General features: G+C 44.0%; 1 protein-coding gene across 2 annotated transcripts in view; it reads left to right on the top strand.

The window, feature by feature from the left end:
* TMEM30B (transmembrane protein 30B) overlaps positions 1-21,099 on the top strand; it is a 270,478-nt gene that overhangs the window by 8,273 nt on the left and 241,106 nt on the right. The window contains exon 1 of one of the 2 annotated variants that reach the window (XM_069622707.1): positions 7,809-7,923. The exons of the other annotated variant lie outside the window; for it this stretch is intronic. The gene's annotated coding sequence lies outside the window, so the exon portion shown is untranslated. Of the gene's footprint in view, positions 1-7,808; positions 7,924-21,099 lie in introns of those variants that run through there. 2 annotated transcript variants of the gene reach the window in all.

The raw sequence follows: 21,099 nt of genomic DNA, 5'->3' as shown, positions 1-21,099 counted from the left end.
TGGGCCTGGGCTCTAGGTGGTGTTTTGTGTGCCAAGTGGTGAGTGCATTCCGTACGCCATTGCAACCCACTTTGGAGGATAGGGATGACAGGGAGGCCTGCTCTTCAATAAGGTGTGGATTACTTTCAGGGCTAAATCCAGCGAACGGATCGCTTTCCTGTTGTGTGGTGTGTGGGTCGATTCAGCTGGGAGCATTTTGTGGTGACTGTGCATTTGAATAGGAGCTGACTCCTCATAATCCCTTCCCCTCGCGGAGTGAAGCGAGTGTGGGAAGTGCTTTCGGTGTCAGTAGAGTTTTGGAGCTTGACTGTCTCTACAGTGTTAGCTGCCCAGGGTTTACCTGTGAAGCGGCAGTCTCCACTATCATAATCAAGTTGCATTGTTCTGACTTGGTGTATGGACCTTGCTCCCCGCGCAGTTTGTGTCATTTCATACATATGCCTCCTTTGGTGCTGGGCAAAACTGAGGGTATTCTGATTACGCTGACTGAAAATCAGAAATAAAGCTAAATAATCAGCGGAAAGGCACTTTGAGATCTGGTGTACGTAAAGGAGAAAAACAAGTGCGCAGCCCCAGCCTGATAGGAACTACGCACTCTCCCAAACTAAAAAAGGATAAATGAAGTGCTCAACAGTCTACTCAACCAAAAATATCTGCCGTCCTCCCATTGGCTGCTGTTGCTAAATCATTGACCTCCGCTCACACTAATCCTCAGATGGCAGGGGATCAATTATTAGAAGAAAATTGGAGCCCAGAATTTGGAAATGTTGACAATAACCAATCTCTCCTCAATATTTGTCACAGGATACGAGGATCGCTAGGAGGTGCTCTCCCACCCCTCAAAGGAGAACGGCACAGATTTTGGAAACCTCATTGGAACTAAGCTTTCAGCAAGCTCCAACTTAGAAAGGAATCATCTAGCGAGGATGTGAGTATACTATTATCAAAGGCAATAAAGTATGCCAAAGGGGAAGATAGTAAGGCCCATGATTCTATGCTGGTGAATGATTGTATGATTAAGATAAATGCCCTCTTTCTACTATGCAAGAAGATGACGGAGGAACAACGGGACATGAAATGTATGCTTGCTCTTCTTGCAGATCATTTTTTGGCGATGCACCATCAGACCACAACGATTGGGCATAATCGATCACATCACCATGTGATGGAATCAGGGTTGGATACCGCTATTCACCCTCTGGAGCCCCATGTGAGGATTGACGACATTCAGGAGCACCTCCATCCAGAGCCTCCCGTGATGAGCTCCCCGCAGGAGGGGACGCTTCAACTGGCTAGGAAGGAGAGGAGAAGATCAACTGAGATTATATATACGCCCTCTGATTTACTGAGAAGGAGAGCATGGTGTAAGAAGGAACCCACTAATTTCGGGGAAAAACTGGGTATTAAAGGGGGCATGAAGGTTCAATACCCCATGCACATTAACAAGGTGAGAAGTCGAGATAGGCCCTGCTGAATGGGTCTTCCACCAAAAAAGATACACGTGTCTCGCAGGCACAGGGGGACGGAACCACACGGGAGATTTATCTAACAGGCCCATTGGATGACTGGGTCCAACATGGGGATCCTCCCATGCAAGACAAGGTTGCAGCCCCTGAGGTGATACATGATGTACAGGAATCTGGAAGGGGTTGGTATGAGAGGGTAGAACTTGATACCCTGAACGGAGAAGTTACGGAGAAAAACCACACCTGCCTGTGGGGAGCTGGGGTATGCTGTCAGAATGATTCCCAGCGCTTGATAGCCCCTTCCGGAACTGCACTAATCTAATGACCTTTGGGTCATTGATCCCACAAGCTAATTATAGGCCAACATGATGACATGTCGCAACTGCTGCGTGCGACAAGAGATAGAAGCATACCCAGGATCCACTGCTCTACCATGAGGAACACTGTATAAGAACCTAGGGTACATTGGTTTACAGGGATATTAAGTGTACAGTCGTTGAACCGCTACCAAATCAAATTTTTTAAACTGGATATGCTGGAATACTAGAGGGCATAGTTCTTTGGTAAAACATCACACTGGTTCTGCATTAATTAATTCTAGTGGTGTTTTTAATGAGGAAAGGAATGCCCTGATTGCCAATCTATCAAAGAAATATAACAATTGGGTTAAAATACACAAAGGAACTCTGACAAGTGTGAATTGGTCACACCTATTCTTGCTCCTTAGATCTAATGACAGTAAAAAGTTTTGGTCCCTTATAAGGGATTTCTTAGTAGACAATAGCAAAGTGGAGGAGGTATTGGTTTCTATACAACAGTGGGTGAAATGTATTAGGAATCTTTATTTTAAGTCTGATATGGAGTCGCCTATTGTAATATTGCTGAGCGACTATATAGCTGATGAGCATGATTTCGATGTACTAACGATCGTAAAGGCACTCGAGAATTCTAGCGCACCGGATACACTGTTTGTGTATATTTGGAGGTCGGGCTGTATTCCTCCCAGTAGGAGAACTTCTATTTTAATAGCTATATTTAAAAAGGGTGCTCAGAACGATCCGGCTGATTATCGGTTGTTAGCCATGCGGAATAGTAGCTCCAAAATATTTGCATCAATTTTGGTTAAAAAACTGAATTGGTGGATGGAAGCAAACCAAATTCTGCATAGACTCCAAACAGATTTTCAAAAACATCACTCAACCTCACATAATATGAGTGTCTTATATTATATCGGCTGCAGTTATCGAGGGTAAACCATTATAAATATGCTATATTGATTATTTCTTTTTGTTAAAGGCATTCAACACGGTTAACTGGGGACTTCTTTGGGCTAAACTGAAGAAGTGGAAAATGAATTCTCAACTATTATATTTCATCCAGTTACTTTACTCTTGAGACATGGGTAAGAGTCAGAGTTAATCGTGGGGGGATTTTAATGGATAGTATCTCCACTAATAATGGGCTCAAAAAGGAATGTGGGCCCGCTCCTACCTTGTATAATCTATACACCTCAGACTTGGCCCAGGCCCTGGAGCGGGTGAGAAACTTTCTGCCAGTTATTGGGGAAGTTAGAATTCCATGGCTCTGCTATGCAGACGACACCATCCTCTTGGATCCGACCCCCATAGGAAGACAGCGCTCCATCACTGCACTTAAGGAATATGGCGCTGGAAATGATTTGATAATCAACATCGACAAAACCAAGATTATGCAATGTCGAACAGGGCTCGATCCCAAAATTAAATTAAGAAACTATACATGGAGACTCGATTCAACTCCGATTGAGATAGTTAATAACTACCTTTACCTTAGCTTACCCATAAAGGTTAATCCTAGTGGAAGATACTATAGTGATTTCTTCTGTCCGAGGATCATGAGTAAATGGATTTTGTTAAAAAAGTTCACTAATACCAAAGGAGGGGGAAGTGTGCAAGGGATGGTTACGGTGTATCGCACATCGATCGTCCCTGGTATCTTATACGGGGCTGTATTTTTGGACAACGGGAATATATCCTGGATGGAAAAGACAGAAAGCAATTTGGGATGTTGATAAGAGTTGATCTAGATTACATTTGAAAAAGATGTATAAGACCTACGCTGGACAGAGTATTACCCCGAATCTCCCTTACACACCTGCTTAAGCCCATTAATAAACACCTCTGGCACTTTATCACATATTTACGATTTGATATCCTTCCTACTAATGAGCATCCAGACAAATGTACAGCTGAAAGGTTATGCAGGATGTGTAAGGGGACTATTGAAACCTTGAGACATGATGTCCTCAATAGCTGCCCCAAGCTGACTAGTCACTACTATAAAGAATATGCAATGAAGGGTAGCCATGATGTTTTTGTGTATTCTGACCAATGGTGGAGCAAAATATATGGCGCCAGCTCCACGTTATTAACGGCAGGCGCATTTTATATTTGGAAGGAGATGCCGAGACAGATTAGCTTAAATCCCTCAGCATAGTTCACCGATTTAGACATTTTACATATGGAAATGTATGTTAATTCTTTTGTTATCCCTAGGATATGAGAAACATGTATATGTAAAGGTATTTGGAGTTTTTGTAAACTGATATTTATGTATATGTGTAGTAATAGTTTTTATTGTTGTAGTATTGCATAAGGTTGATTTTCAACCAATGCGTAAAAAAAAGCCTCTCTCATGGTTTAACTGGCTATAGTGTTGCTTCCACTATAATAGTGAGCATTGATAAATTGCACACCACAGGCACTTGTTCATTAGATCTCTAATGGCAACACTATTTAAAAACAATGTTCCACTTACTAATCTCAGTCTGTCTGAAGACAGACACCTTACTCGTAGCTTCTAATCTGCATCCACATTCCATGCTATGGTATGTGTAGCTTTCTCCTTCCTTCCAAATGGTACTCTACCCATGCTCGAGCAGCTAATGTGACCTCTGTCTATTCTGGGTCACATGTACATTTACATATGATCCTGCATCAATACTACAGGCTGGATACCTTCCTGGATGCTATTGAGAAAAGGTAGCCTGTATCTATACTAGAAATGAAGTAACCTCTTCGTAGACTGCTAATGTTGGCCTTCAAATGCTACTTGTCTATGATTCTGATTAGAGCAAGTATAAAAATGGCAAGGGGACTTAAAGGGGGTACATTTTGAAAGATGCAAGGCAGCATATCGACCTATATTTTGTGATTGTGATGGGGGGGGCAGGTGGGTAGATCGGCCAAATGTTCTTGATCACTTAATTTCCTTGGTTGGGTGGATGGGTGGCCCCAAAGATGTCCATGCCCAGGGCCCCAAAAGTGCTTAAGATGGCCCTGCAGCGTGACCCTATTTGCTCTTGTGGTGTTACTCTATGCATCCGTTTTCTTGGTGTAAACTGCTTTTGTGTTCATGAATGTAGCAGATTTGGGAGTTATCCAGCAAAGGAACCAGGACACCATGTCTGGCCACCTCTGCCCTTGCCACTAAGTCCTAACTCCCCATCAGGCCCCATTTATTTTCTCTCTTCACTCCGCACCTCCATCCTTCCCTCTCTCCTCACAAGCTCTTTTGCAAAGGCCTGATGAGGCTATACTGGCTACCTACATATACCGACACACCTGGATGATACATCTGGCCTGTAGTTCTTTGTTCTTCTCTGTGCTGAGGATCATGATTCTTGCTTCGTGTATCTTAGAATTTGATTGGAGGCCTGTGGTTTTTACACTGTTGTTTTAATCCTCTTCGCTGCCCCCCCTTTTTTTGTTTTTACTCCATGGACCTCAACATCAATTTGGGTGATGCTAAAGTCAGAGTTATTGTATTTTTGGGGTCATAGGGTCGGGATACTGCTGTACCGCCCGCTGTGCTAGGGCAATGGGTCGAGCAAAGCAAGGGCATTACTGGGGCCGAGTCGGCCGACGGGCCATTGCCCAGATGCTGCAGCTTGTCCTGTCAAGATGGAGAATGGAACTTGGGGAGGGGGTGCTTGTACTGGCAAATGTAGCCCGGATTCACTGCCATCTGATTGTTTTTCCAACATTCTAATGTGCTAATTGAAAATAAAATCACAGAAGGATCTTAGCATGTAAAAAAAAAAAAAGCCTTAGTTGCAACAGAAGACGCACCAGTTTTTATTGGTTGTAAAATGTCTCCTCTACGAAAAGGTGTCTATGGCAGAGTGGAAAAGCTCCAGTCCTCTGCAGTTGCTGGCCTTCCCTGAATGTGTCCCTCTTCTGTGAACATTCCATCCATACTCACCATCATAGAATGGCTGTCTGGCAGAGTGGGCTTTTGGGTGGTAGTGGTAGGGCTGGAGTGTTTGCTATTTCATCTGCAGGTCACCATCCTCCTTTCTAAGCCAGCTGTATTCTGGGACACAGAGTCCTGTGGGGGTATGGCTATAGAGTGAGGTACAGAGGATTCTGGGATAAGGAGGTGGCATGCCCATCTGCTTTATAAATCCCACCTGGGAAGCAATTAAGCGTGGTACATATGTGAACGAACCAGCACGTGGAGCCTCCGAATCATTGTCTGTGGTTAGCCAGGGGTCTGATAAATCTGCAGCCATAAACTGGAAATTAAAAGCCATTTCTCAGAAGAAGGCTTTATCTATAACCGGTCTCATTCGGCACGGCTCAAAATAAAAAGGGTGGGCTTCTGAAAGACCTGGACATGGAATCTTGCTTTTCAGTGCACTGTGCTGTTCTAATAGAAGACCTGGAAACAGAATCTGCACTTGTCTGTAGCCCACTCTTCATCCCACAATGCACCATGCAATTCCATTTGGGGGTGGAGGACTAGAATCTGATCTGCGCTGTTGCCCTTCATTTGCCACAGTGCATTGTGCCAGTCTAGTTGGAGACAGCATTTTAACACTACACGCATCATACATCATGCAGCCGGCCTCCTGCAGGACCAGGAACCGAAAAAAGCAATTTTCAACCTTTCTGATACTGTGATGTTTGATGTTATGCAGCCAGAACTACAGCACTGCACTTTAATGACCCACCGGAGGGACTGGGGCCACAATCGTATTGTTCAACTATCTTCATGCTGAACATCATGCAGCCTGAAACTACTTATCCCAAAGTGACAGCTACTGGGAATTATGACTTTGACCCTGCACCTACAATGGTTTCCAGTACTTGATTGGTGCAGTGTCCACTTAAACTATTAGCTCCTGCAGCTGGGAACGTTTGCACAGATGCCCTGCATCATGGTGAGCTCAGCACTTTCTTTCAGCAGTTTATTATACTTTTGGCTCCTGACCAAAGGACCGAATGTGTATTTATTTTTATTTTTTGGTTTATTTCTGCAGACCTTCTTTCAAAGCCTGTGATTGCTGCCTTTTTTTATATTGTTTTTAAAAGCTGCTCTTAGCTTTGCAAGTCTGGTTTTGGCAATTTCCAAAAACCTGTAAGAAGATCACCCAGACACATGGGGTAGGTGGGATGAGATTCAAGAGGAGCCAGACATGGACCAAGACCTTACAAAAGAGTATCCTAAGGAGTCTCCCAATAACAAGGGACCTTGTATGCTCAACTGTACGACGACTAATTCACTTTTAAATTAGTTTTCAAACATTGATTAGCAGTTTGATAATTAAAATGTTTATTTGTTTAGTAATTCTGTACTAATAAATGTAATGTAACCAGTGGTTATTAGTACCCGAGACATAGAATGAGCAACAATGCAGCATTTTTGTGTGTTCCTCTGAAGCAAAACATTTAAAGAGATCCAGCGTCCTGGCCTTGATGAGGTAGGCAGGTGGTTTGCTTTTGCCCCCTGCGCTCCCTCTTCCATTTAGTAATTTCTTTCCCCTGCTTCTTGCTCTTTCTTTCCTCCATTTCCCTGCTTTACTGTCTGTTTTTTCCTGGCCTTTTTAAATCTTTCTAGCGGTCTCTGCCTCACCTGGGCAACCTCTGCCCTGTGCCCGTGATTGGCTGTTCCACTCCAGGAGGTAGGCTCTTAACACACCCTAAGTCAGCCCCTCGGCCAGGGCAGCCCCTCTGCCCAGGCAGCCCCATCGGCTTAGGGCCCCAAGGCAAAGGGCAGCTCCCAAGACCCAGCTCCAGTCCGTGTTTCAACCAGCAGCGACTAGCAAAGCAAGTGTGGTCTGGGTAGGGAGTACAGCAATTGCTGTATTGCCAAAAGCCCTAGCACTCTCTCACCTACATAATACAGCATACCAAGGTTTGCCAACTAGTAAGTAGTAGTCCTATCACTGTTGTGCACCAACCTTTAAGTACAATTTAATTTACTGTTGTGTCCCCATTTTTAGGCGTTCTTCCCTCTATCGAGGTAGCCCAAATATAAGTGTTTCTGTGTTTTTATGTTCTGTCCCCAGACGATCGTGCATCACTCCCTTGTCCCTCCGGCCCCCACCCACTGCGGAAGCTATCAATCTAGGGAGTCCTCAATCGCATTGGACCTAGGAAAGCAACATCGAAGATTAACTCGACTTGAGTCTAAGGTATGTATAACTTGCACCATGTCTGTGGACAAATGCCACAGGCCCGGCCACCGATGCATGTACTATAGAAAGCAACTATGATTATGCAAATCTGGTCAAGCAGCTCGTATAGCCATCCACACTGAAACCCCTGATATGCCTCAACACCTCCTGCCATTCGTATTCAGCGACAACCTAAAAACAATTTTGGTCTAGCTGGGCACACATAGAGTCTCCTGCACTAGCACTTTATCTTAAACCACCAACAGCACCCGCCCATGTGCCTGACCTCCAGGCTGCTTACTGGAGCCTAGCCAGCCCTCCTTAACGTGGCAGAATGCATATGTGCATCTTAAAGTGAACTCTCTTAGAATCTCCCATACATGGACTTCGGTCCGCAAGGGCATTCCAAACACAAAGGGCATTGAGGCCATATAAATGAGGAATTGGCGCTATATAAATGATGAACACAACACAATTTAGCCTCTTAAGGCTATGGATGTTGCATACCACCAAAACATAATTTTCCTGCATGCAGTAACTTCATTACTTCTTTTGTAGAACAGAAACTGAATATTTTAATACCATTCTTAACCATCCAGTACTCCTGTTGGGTGATTATTGCTTGTGTTGCTAGATTCTAGTAAAATAAAGTACGAGAACGTAAATTCAAAACCAGAATTGGCGCTCTACTGACTTTCCACAAGCGATAAAAGTAGTGCTGTAAAGGAACCTGATCAGTGGTTCTCAGCATGGTCCGTGTTCAATGGAAGTAGAAAGTAAAAGAAGACGAGAGCTCTCTGGGTCTCCCATGTCTAATTTGAACATCGCAACCTGTCCATATTGTCTCACAACAGTTGCACAGGCTTCCAATCTATAATAGTAGAAGTGTAAAGGAAACTGGTGGCACAGTGATTCAATACTACTGCAGTAACTAAATTCAAGGGAAGGAGGGGACAAACCTGACATTCTAGCGCATTTTATCAAAGCTGCCCCTCCTTGTCTGTGCAGGCTGTCGGAGATGCTGCTAATGACACCAAAAGAGGTCCAGGAGTAAATGTGTTTCTGCAAACGATAACTTTAGAACTGTTGAGGTGGAAGAAGTGGCTAGGCCGGTTGTCCAACTCTTGGGCGGGATCTATGTCAGCTTTTCAGGATACTCCTCATTAATATTCATGAGAAAGATTTGCATACAGTGATTCTAAATGTATGCAATTTCTTTTCCTCATGTATATTAATGAGGGATATCCTGAAAACCTGTCCAGACCCTGGCCGTTGAGGCCTGGAGTTGGACAACCCTGGAACATCAATACCAAATATATAGTCCAAGAAATAAGATATTTGTTTTGACCACCATGATGGGACTCTTAACTGATGAGAAAAACAGTTGGCTTCTGTAGCTAGCGGTGTCCAGTTTTGAGGGCTCTTGCTCCCACCTTTGTCTGGTAATGGTTCACATTTCACACAGAGCTGCTCCTGTATCTCCAGAGTGTCTCTCGAGCGTCTAAATAGGCTTATAAACAACACCTCATTAACCATCATGGCATTGTCGGGCAAAGCATGACCAAGGCAAATACGTGCACATATAACACAGCAATAAGTGTTGGTGCAGGTTGATGCGGTGAAAACGCTGGATGACACGCGCCACTCGTAGGATTGCGCTTTTTATTAGTTTAATCATGACATTTTGTCATTTAATATTTGATATTATGCCGACTATGTAGGGCATACCACTTCTCTATTGGCACTCTCATGGTAAGTGTTCTTATTGGTACTAATTTTTTTAAATCCAATTCGAATGTCTGAAAGGCTGAGTCAAGCTGGCATGTAACCCACTGACCTATTTTAGGGCTGCAGAGATTTTCGTGTAAAAGTACACGTTTATGGGGCGTTGGCTGTTCCTTACCATACCGGAAGTGCCTGCTAAGGCAGGCTGCTGCTCGGCAATGAAGCCAAGCAAAGCGGAAGCGTGTCGCGCCATTGAAGGGAGGGGTGTTTCTGCTCTGTGCTTAGGTGAGGGGCGTCCAAGTCCAAGATGGACTGCTCCCAGTAAATCTACTAATTGCAGACCAAGCACTACCTACTTATCTCACCATCTCTACTTCATTTGCGCTCTTTTGCTAGAAAAGCTTCACTGGCTGCGGGCAGGCCGTATCCCCTTTGATTTTCTGTCTCGCTAGCAGAGCCTTGCAGCTCCCCGCGCCTCATCATTGTGCAGAGCCTTGCTAGTTAGAGCCTCCGAAGCCTTTTAACATGGCTCATTCGTAACACAGCAGCACTCTTAAATGGGAAGCTCTAGGTGCATGGCATCAGTGTGCGTGGGAAGCGGGCGATTGTCTGAGTCCACTGTGTGAATGTTTATTTGCTTAAGACTGAATGCATGCATTTGTCCCTAAAAGAACGTTTCAATTAACTACTCAATGTGTGATTTCTTCCACGCAAAATGAGCCTTCATGTGCTCGTCCCTGCTTGCACCTACTTAGTTCACATTTGCACCCAGGGAAGGGCCATTGGCCAATCGGGTGGCTTGAACAGTGGGCGAGAATATACATTCCATCTTTTTGTCTTCCCCCCCCCCCTCCCCCTCAGCCCTTTCGGGAGATTGGCTGCACAAACGGCACAAATCTCCTGAGGGTGAAAAATGAAAGCCATTCACACCCCTGATGAACCCCGAAGTGTGAATGATTTGCACACCGCGGTGGGAGGTGTGGACATGGGCGGCAATGGCCCACAGCTCAAGCCAAGGTCTTCGTTTCACTCGGGTTTACCATGGCTCGGGCCGGCGGCCCGTTGCTGCATTTTTAGCTTCATTTAAATTGTAATGTACTCATTCTTGTGCTTGTCTTATTCATGGAGACCAATATGCTTTTTGTTCTCGCTTATACTTCTTAAATGCATAAGTGCCGTTTTAATCTGTAGCTTTTTTTGGATACCCATTCAGAATAAACCAATTTTGACTGATTGGCATAAGGGTCCCTGTTTCCAGAATTTGGACGCCTCTGCGAATCCTGACTTTAACAACTTGTAGGCTGTTTGTGAAAGCTGTGTGCTGAGTGGACACATCTGACTCGACCATCCAAAATGTATTACTGAAAATAAAGTGACTGAATGATCATACAGTACTGTAGCACTAAAGGAGGCATGGTAATGGGCAGACAATCCAAGTCTGGTGGCGGGTTTCTACCATTTCATACAGAATATCAAGCTGCACGCTTGTGTCAACAATGACTACAAGAAGTTGACCTGATCACACTTTTTTTAAATTTATTTTTTAGCTACATGTCTTGAAAGTAAAGTTGCAAAACCTATAGGGGATTTCTTTAAGGTGACCCTGCTTTGCATTCCGGTACTTGAAGCCCTCCATTAAGGGTGTGGAAAACCAAACCACAATTTATTCTTTTTCCTCCAAGCCCCCTGTTTCCCCAGCCTTTTTATCCCTCCCCAACCACGTCACCCTTTTTAATCCCTTACCCCACACCAATATATACTTTTAACCAGAAATGCGACCCTTTTTTTTTTTGTTATTTATTTTTCACTGAAAATGTCATTCGTTATTTATTTTTCGTTATTAACACTGTATACCGTTCAACATAAGGCTTTTATATATTTCAGATAATCCACTAAAGCTAAAAGAGAACGGATAGGTCAGAATGATTGGATTGCGACAAGGGCCGCTTTTTTTTAATATGAAATGTTTTAAAATCTTTCAAGTCACTGACAAACCTTTGGGCTATCTATCAGTCTACCTTAGACAGTTTCCCAACCCACATTGGAGGGCCAACTTCTTAAGGTTTTGCATGAATTTGTATGTCACTCGTGACTTGCTGAGAATCAGGAACAAGGGGGTCACTGACTGATAGTATCTGTAACTTGTGTGATTTGAATGTGAAACACCTTTTAATGTCATGGTCTGGCAAAGGACCGATCGTTTCTCCTGTTTTGTCCATCACAATGACTGGTTACATTCAGAGGAATTTTGGAACTGTATGTCAGCGGGGAAAGAAACATTCGTGTCTCTGTAAGTCTTGAGGTGCTTGAAGAAAATGTAACCACTCATAAAGGATTGAGGGTGCTGTGGGTTGCCTTTTTTATGCATGTTTATAAACTAATGATTCCAGGGCAATGCCAATTGTGATTGGTTCTTTCTTTTTCCTTGAAATGATGAATTGGTTTGTGCCCTATTGTATTGTATTCAATAGGGCTTTCTTTTCTATTTTAACTTATACATGTATTTTGTATGCATTGTGAAAAGTCAAATATTGATTAACCACACATAATACAAAAATTGGTTATAATGTTGCATACTGTCAAGTAATCACTATAAAACAGTACTATTTTGGCTCTTAAAACTAAATATTAAGAACATTTTGAATCGGCTGGAATTGGGAAGATATGTGGTCAAGTGTTTAACTTAACAGATTTTGCTCAAATCCTGTATTCAACTCACAAAATTGTGTGATCCTGGATAACTCCTTTTATGACGCTGTATTATATCTGAATTCTGGTGGGTCTGCTTGTTTTGGGCTCTTGCAGCCCTGCTCTACCCATGAACTCTGCGCTCCGGCCTCCCTACCAATACGTGATGTGCGATCAAATTGTGTAATGTTTTGCAGCAGAGCAAACTAATTATACCAAAGTTATGAAATAAATGGTCTTTTTCTTAGAGAAAGGCCGAAAAACCAGTCTATTGCGCCCTCAGCAAGCTTATTAGTTGAAAATGAAAAGAGGAATTCAAATAGTATTGTTTTTCACAAATTCTTTAGTTGGTTTTGAATTTTTTCTCATATATCCTTTGTAGTTTGTGTCCTCGACACGTGTTTCACTGTCTTAAATCTTCAGACAGATCTTCAGGAGGGAATGCAGAGCCTTGTAGTGGCTCAAAATAACAAACCTTTTGTCGGTTAACACATTGTCCAATAAACTCTGTGGAAAAAAGGATGTTAAAACAATTTTTAGCTGCATTGTTTTCCAAAATATAGTCTGCAATCACTAAACAAACATTTCGGGGAAGATGGTGTAATCAAAAATGAGCACTTACTTTTAGAGAAATCTGTGACCAATGTATGAGGATTGGCTTTGCATGGCGTTTTCACGAAATTTCCCAGCTTCCTTTGTATTTTTCTATTTGTGTTAGCTCTGTAAAAGAAGAGCATGCAAGGCTAAGACACTATGGTGATGTATTCTAAATTTGGTTTTACAAAACTTTACTGCATGGTGAACACAATTAAGGATCAGTATTCCGTCTGTTAAGACTTATGTAAAATGTGCTCTGTTAAGGCTTACCTTATTTGAGCTGGTATGATCCTCTTCCGCTTCTAAACAGCTTTCCTTCCAGATTTGGGATCTACCGGCCTGATAACCTGATTAACGTTCTAATCGTGACCGTATTTAATGTTTGTTTCGAGTCGTGGTCACGTGATCGTGATTGGTTTCTTTTTACTAAAACTGTTGTGCCCTTTCCTTATTTTGTGAAAGATCGAAGTACTTATTATGTTCGGTCCTATCTTTAGTATGATGAATTTAGAGCCTTATTTTATGTTGGTTTGAATCTTGGTCCCGTGACAATGAGTGTCACTCGTCTGCTATTCCCCCATCTTGGATAGGGCCTATTGGTTCCTGTTATTTGAGTTGTAGCCATTCTTAATTGTTTTTTCATTGATTCCAATGCTCCTCTTAGCTAAATGTGAGTGCCTAATGTAGTTGGGGGCAAATTATATGTCCCTATTATAGTATTATTTTGATGAATGCTATACCTTACATTTGCATTTCAGAGTACATATAACTATTTTTTTCACTTTTTTTCTTTAGTTGGTGCTTACAATTTGAATGACATGCATTTCAAAACGATCAATACATTTAATTGCTAACATGTTGGCATTAGTGCTGTCAGTACTCAGTATTCAGATCTCCTCTTAGGCTGAACAATCATAGAAGATGGATTAGTTCTGTGTCCGTGTTTAAGCCTGTATGGCAACTGTCCAAATTACAGATCCAATAAGCTTCTTTTGACCTGAGGATTTTCTCCACATTTCCTCCTCTCTGAGGTTTTATTACCTTTTCAATACCAAAAAACGTTCTCTTTTGGTGATTCATTTGCATGTTCAGACAGATAATGGTATCACAGTGGATATCTCATATCCTTATTTTTTTATGGCTCTTAAATGTTCCCACATAGTTTTTTGCACGTACATGTTATAACCTATACTACCATTTTGGAATTGCAATTTATGAAGTTTTTGATTTAATATTCTGTTCCATTAGGCAGTGCAATACTTTTCTTTCCATTTTCTGAGAAAGGGCAGCTTATGCATGTTCCACATTTGTAGTTGCCCTTAAGGTGTGTTCTATTCCATAATTGTCTTAGACCTTCTTCATCTCTCTTGGATATAAAGTGAGAGTGACTTAATGTGTTTTTTAAACTCTTTGCTTTTTTGAAAGTAATGTGGACTTGATCTTCAATGTATCTTGCTATATCTTGGTCCAGTTTCAAAATGTGCCAGTTTTTCTGAAGATTTCTTTTAATCTGTTTGGCATTTGTGCTATACTGGGTTATAAATCTGAGTTTTTCTTCTTCTTTATCATTTGTTTTCTCTTGTTTGTTTTTGAGTGATTCCGTCCTTGATTTAACTTTTGTTTTATCATAGGATTTTTCAAAGAGTTTTGACTTGTATCCTCTTGCTCGAAATGTTTCCATTGCTTTCTTTGCATGTTTTTCATATTCTTGTGGATCAGTACAATTCCTTTTTATTCTTAATATTGGCTGGTGATAGTCCGCCTGCAGTTATAGTAAAGTAAAGATACACTCTACGTAAGTCGAATGTTTTTGGGGAAGTTTGGATCTTTCTTGCCATTCAAATCAGCACTAAACTTTCCAAAATGGACTTCACTGTGAATTGTTTTGGAATGTTTTTTGTGTGGTTTCACCAGCAGGGGGGAGGTGGGGATTGAAGCTATAGGTGCGTCCTAAAACGTATGAGTTCTCATTCATTCTCCAAAGACACATTTCTGGTTGCGTGTACAGCCCGAACAGCTGGATGGAATTGTACCAAACCTTTTGCATTTCCCAAGTATTGTGCCCCTGGCTGCGGACTGCAATGGGCGGGGACGGGGGGGGGGGGGGTAATGTGGCTACTGGACTTGGCCTCAATCCACAGGCACTGCCCAGTGGTCACCATGGGTGGCTTGGCCGATCCTGGGGCATGGATACTAACCATATCAGTGACACACATTGCCGGTTGTGACCACTTCGGTTGGCTTCAACCATGGGCCCAGGTACCTACAATGGATATAAAGTGGCCACTGTGGCGGGTTGCAGCCAGACCCAGTGGCGGCTTTTTACGGCTTTGTGTGGCCGAGGGCATGGGTGGCAGCTGTTTTTGGGGGGAAAGGGATCACTTCCACCATATCCGATGAATACTGTAAATAATGTCATTAAAACAATTACAATTTTGTGAAGAAATGATTTCCATGGATATGTATAAATAAATATGGCTCAGCCTTTGATATGCATCTTCTATCTATTGTATTTACTTCCCTCATTGTCCTTTTTTTGCAATGGAACATCTGGTCTGCCTGGGTAGATTGTAAAACTTGCAGGCTGCACTCCTGCCTTTATGGCTCAAGGCAAACCAATACAGAATGCACATCATCAATATGTGGGAGGAATGGCTACCAAGCCGAGACACTGGCCCAGTGAGACAAACGCAAAGCCCCCTTAAAATCTCTCTTTATAGGCTGCATCTAGCTCTTGTTTAGATCTGGTAACTAACCACACCTCCCACAAATTATGGACCACTGCATGTGTAAGGGTGCAGAAAGAGCAGACTGACACACAGGTGGCATAGTGATTACTATAGACTTGCATTAACCATGACAATAAAGTGAAAACCTTTCCCTATCTCTAGAGTGGTTTCCCTGCGCCAACTAAAATACTCATAGGGTCTATCAGGAGGTCTTGGTAAATTGGAGTCCACCTTCCTGTGTCAGCATGTCCCTATCTCTGCCCCTTACACTTTATAACTAAACTAATCAGTTGTACCAAAGTTATTGGTCCAGGAGAATGGTTTAAGCACTTCACAAATAAAATGGTTGTAGGTCCTCCAACACACTGCCCCAAAACTTTGTATTTCAGGGGGGAATATCTACTGCTCCCGGATCACTGGTTTGATCCTCCTTTGGGCTCAATGAACAGGAGAATGACTCCCTTCGCCTGGCTTTCTTTGGATTTACTCTCACAATTCACAATACTGGCGGGAAATTCTCCCTTCCCCTTTCCCATGCCTTTCTCAGGCTTTGTCTCCCCATTCACAACACCAGGGAGAACGGCTCCCTGCCCCTGGCTTTTCATATACTTGATTTCTGAGTTCTCAACACAACCCTGGCTTTTCATGCTCTTGCTTCGGAAGACCTGGTTCATTCTCCTGCCAGGTACTGCGGTTTTTTTGATTGATTGATATTTTATTTCTATCGCGCTCGTACACACGTGTATCAGCGCGACAAGGCAAGGGAGGGGAACAGGGGAGAACAAAATAGCGATCTTACTAGGCCCAGTGACATTGAGAAAGCGCAGGTGCATGGGGGAGGGGAAACGTGCATGGCAGGAGGGATAAGTGGAAAGTGCGAAGCAGAGGAGAAACAGATAAATAACAATAAATAAATAATAAAGGCAACAAACACTGGTAATGCAGCCAGCAATTTGCAAGTGCTAGGTTTAAGGCAGCAGACAGGGTAGGTCTGATAAGTGCAGGAAGAAAAAGGGGGGGCTGTATGGGTACAGATACAGACCCCAGTGCAAGGGGTGGCCCGGAGGCAGTGCGGGAGGATCGCAGGGTGAGCAGGTACCTGGGCCCGAAGGACAGAGGGTGGCCAGGTGCACAGTGCCAAGAGAGAACAGATCAGCAGGGAGGGGGAGTGAAGGCAGAAAAAAAGAGGAAGGTCTTGAGGTGCTTCCGGAACCGGAGATGGTTCTCCACAAGTTATAGCAGGGAGGCTGTTCCAGAGGGAGGTCCCAGCCGAAGATGGAGATCTACCCCCAGCTCGTTTCTTTGAAAAACGAATGACCCTGAGGGAGTTGGAGGTAGAGGAGCGAAGAGCTTGAGAGGGGAGGTATTTGCGGAGGGATAGCTGAAGGTATTTTGGACCCAGGCCCCAGAAAGCCTTGTGGACAATGCAGAGGGTTTTGAATTTAATCCTTGCATCCACTGGGAGCCAGTGGAGAGATTTCAGAACTGGAGAGATACGATCCCAGGGCCTGAGGCCAAGGACAAGTCTCGCAGTCCTGTTCTGGATTAGTTGCAGAGGGCGGAGAGTAGAGGCAGGTAGATTTAGAAAAAGGCTGTTACAATAGTCCAAGCTAGAGAGAACCAGAGCTTGGGATAGCATGAGCTTCTGGGGGAAGGAGAGGAAAGGCAGAGTACCTCTGAGGAGGTGCAGTCGGAAATCTGACTTTTTAGAGACCTCAGAGATGTGGGCGGAGAAGGAAAGGGTGGAGTCAAAGATGACCCCGAGGTTCTTAGCCTCGCAGGTGGGGGTAGGAGGAGGGCCAAGGGAGGCCGGCCAGAGAGTGAGGGGAAAGGATGGTGAAGGTGTGCTGATGAGGAGGATCTCCGTCTTGCTGGCATTCAGACAAAGATCATTGGCGGAACACCAATCTTGATTGGCAGTTAGGCAATCGGAGATGAGAGAGGGGCAGGCGGTGACAGAGGGCAGCCTGAAAATGAGTTGTGTCGTCAGCGTAGCACTGGAAATATGAGCAGAAAGTGGCAATACAGTGGGCGAGAGTTGCCAGGTATTGGTTGAAAAGCCAGGGCGAGAGGTTAGACCCCTGGTGAACACCACAGGTAGAGAGGAATATAGATGAAAGGAAGGACCCAAGTTGGACCTGGGAGGGTCGATCTGAGAGGAAAGAGGTCAGCCAGGCCAGAGCCTGACCAGTGATACCCAGGTTTTCACAGAGACGGTTGAGCAGGATGGTATGGTTGACCGTGTCGAAGGCAGAAGAGAGATCAAGGAGGATGAGGACAGAGGGAATGTTAGTCGAGGTTGGAGAGCAGATCTTTACGGATGTTCAGGAGAGCAGTTTCCGTGCTTCTGGCAGATCTGAAGCCAGACTGGTGGTCATGGAGACAGCCAACAGAATTGGAATGAAGGTTAAGCTGAGAGATGGCCAACTTTTCCAGGAGTTTGCCAAGAAAGGGAGTAATGGAAATTGGGCGATAGTTAGCTGGACAAGAAGGATCAGCAGTGGGTTTCTTGAGAAGAGGATGCACAAAGAAGACGACAAATTATCTCAGTGATTGTTAGTCCCAGCCCCTTCTTTTCTGTTTGCTGGGGGTTTCTGTGGGTTCTTCAACCATGACTAGTGGCTACTTCCCGACCACTAGGATGAGGATGATCTCCTTTGATGCTTATTCCTTTCTTTACAGGATCCCCAACCCTCTTCTGGTGGTTAGTAGTGTTAGCGTTCCCACTATAGCCCTTGGGTGTATTTCCTGGACTCAGCCTGCCTTTGCTTGTGTCCCCACCGGGTGTGTCATAACTCCCCTTGTCTGCTTTTGGAGACCTCCACCTTACCGTGACTTCCAGAGACTATGCAGTGGCTACACGGCTAGGTCCGACGTTCACCTCAGATGCGTGAGTTTGTCCGACAGTTTCTCCTGCTTCGCTGGTTTCTCACACAATCCTGCTCCTGCAGTACTTATCGAGGACTCCCATGGCCAGGTGCCAGCGCCGTCTTCCTTTTGGCAGCGGATCCACCTTGGATGCTCCTGCACTGTGTCGGCTTCGTTGATGCGACTTCTCCTGGATAGTCTACTTGCTGACGCTTCCTCTTGGTCGGCTTTGCCCACACCCCAACAGACTCTCATGAACTTGATGCCTCTTGCATAGGAGTCCCCTCAGCAGAGACTCCACTCGGCTGACTTCTCAGCGGTCAGTTCCGTTTGATGTCCCAGGGCTCTCCAGGTTATGCACCTGGTTCTCTTGTTCGCTAGTCCTTCTCTTTACTACGAATGAGCACAGACGACGAGAATGCTCAGTCGAGTTCTTGCTGGTGCTATTCCTCGTTCCGCACCTCCTCCTCATCTCCGAACTTGTATAGTGGTTTCCTCCTAGGTAATCCCTACTCTTCCTCGTCTCAGTAGCTGTTGAGTTTTCAGATTTACAGAGACACATAGACATTTCTATAATTTATTACTGATATCTTGGTTGTCAAACAATATTGTAATCTTGATGCACCTAGTTTAAAAAAAGAAAACGTTACTTGTAGGTTCTGACATTCTTGGAAGGAAAAAAATAAGGTGTATATATAGGGTATTTTGAAGAGTGACCCAACTAACCAAATAACTGACTGGTTAAATAGCTTCTGTGCAATGTGTGATGAATCTTTAATGTCGTCACTTCTCCCCAAGGGGGAGCCCCTTCCCATGAGGCATCGGAAGTGATGTCACTATCCAATGGTGGTCCTGGGGGTGGTACACAGTGGGAGGATCTCCTGGGAAGAGACTGGGGACAAGGATCACCATGTAAGGGAACTAGTTTGTACCCGCTTATCTGGCACTGTTTTATTAGATCGATAGGTTTGAACTTTTTTAGGTTATAAAGGACCCGCTCGGGGTCCTTTTTTAAGGCTAGATCATACCGACAAGCAAAGATCATGCCGCAAGTCATGGTCTGCAGCGTCTGCTCAGCTCTCGGCTTAGACCCAAGACTGACGCTTGTTTTTCTCCCTCTCCGAGAAGCAATTCAGTTTGTGGCCGTCATAATTTTAAGCGGGAGAAAAACAAGCGTCAGTCTTCTAAGCTGAATGAACGAGAGCTGGGCAGATGGTGCAGACCATGACCGTCCTTACATTGTGCACCATAATCCTATCGTTCTCTTATATTTAAACCTAGAAGAATGGGTTTTTATCAGACTTAGCATGGAGGTGGTATGGCACGCGCGTGGACTTGCGGCGTGATCTCTGCTTGTCGGGATGATCGGGCCAGTGCACGCGGGCACTTTAAACATAGAATCGACAATGTGATGTGAGAGCGAAATGGGAGAACTTGGTGCCTTAAAACTAAGCTACACACCCATTCACTGTGCTATATTTTCAGGTTGCCCTTTGTTCTGAAAGCGTTCCATGCCACATGCATGAAAAACAGATTTCTATGTGTGTGTCATTTATGCAGTGTACATGTATTTCTAATGTCAGTTACAACACATACGCCATCTGTGTGTGTGCATGTACATCTATTATAGGTGGGGGAGTCCGAGACGGCCCAAGCCCGGTTGGAGCCAAATGCCTGGCTCGGCTGCTCGAGTACCTTTTGTGAAAGAAGAACCCACTCCGAGGTGAGCCAAGCATCACCCCAGCCTCGTTTACATGCACAGAGTAAATTAAATTGACACTGCCACCCAGTGACAGTTAAAAGAACTGCGTGAAATCATCTACTCCTCTCTAGCCAGGAATTGCATGGTGGTGCAAAACTAAAGATGCATGGGACCATGTGTGGTCGGAAAACTGCAAAATTGCAAACCGTGGAACCAGAAAACCTGGATTTTCACACTTCACCAATCTCTGTAATCCTGACCAAATCATTTGACTTAAATGGTCCATGTTTCCTTTGGCTGTCGCAATTGGGATCACTTGGAAGTGATTTTGTTGAATGTGCACTGCACAAAAAGCCGCCCTTTGTAATAGTGTATTAAACTACAGTGGTTCCTCCAAAGATAATAAATATTGATCTTTTTATAATGTGCACACCACAGGCTGAAGTATCCCTTGACTTGCTCATTGCTCTGTCACTTATGTGCCATGCTTTCCACCTGCCACACATTCTTTCGTTTTTGTCCTAAATCTCTCACCATTCGCGACTGCCTGTTGCTCCCACTTGTACCTGCTGAAAGGCTGAGGCTGTCGCCCTTGATGCTTAAACCTGCTGAAAGCTGGGCCCAATAACCAGCCTCGAGACTGTGAAACAGTTAGTAGCTGACCTCACACAGCTTTGTTGGTTGATGTGTGTCTAAGCCTTGAAATTACAAGTGCAAAACGCACAGGATTGTTTAGATTAACATTCCTTTGCATTCTGGCACATGTAGAGTTCTATTCAGGAGGGAAAATATAAAGCTATAATCGCACTTTCTGCACGACATAAGGATTTATATACTTTTCAGCTTGGTTTATATTGCGAGTTCTGTACTTTTAAGTCCTCTGTA

This window comes from Ambystoma mexicanum, chromosome 11, assembly GCF_040938575.1.
Source record: "Ambystoma mexicanum isolate Mex_15411 chromosome 11, UKY_AmexF1_1, whole genome shotgun sequence".
In the NCBI taxonomy this organism is placed as follows: domain Eukaryota; kingdom Metazoa; phylum Chordata; class Amphibia; order Caudata; family Ambystomatidae; genus Ambystoma; species Ambystoma mexicanum.
The sequence above is the reverse complement of the archived record's forward strand: the minus strand, read 5'-3'. Positions and strand labels throughout refer to the sequence as shown.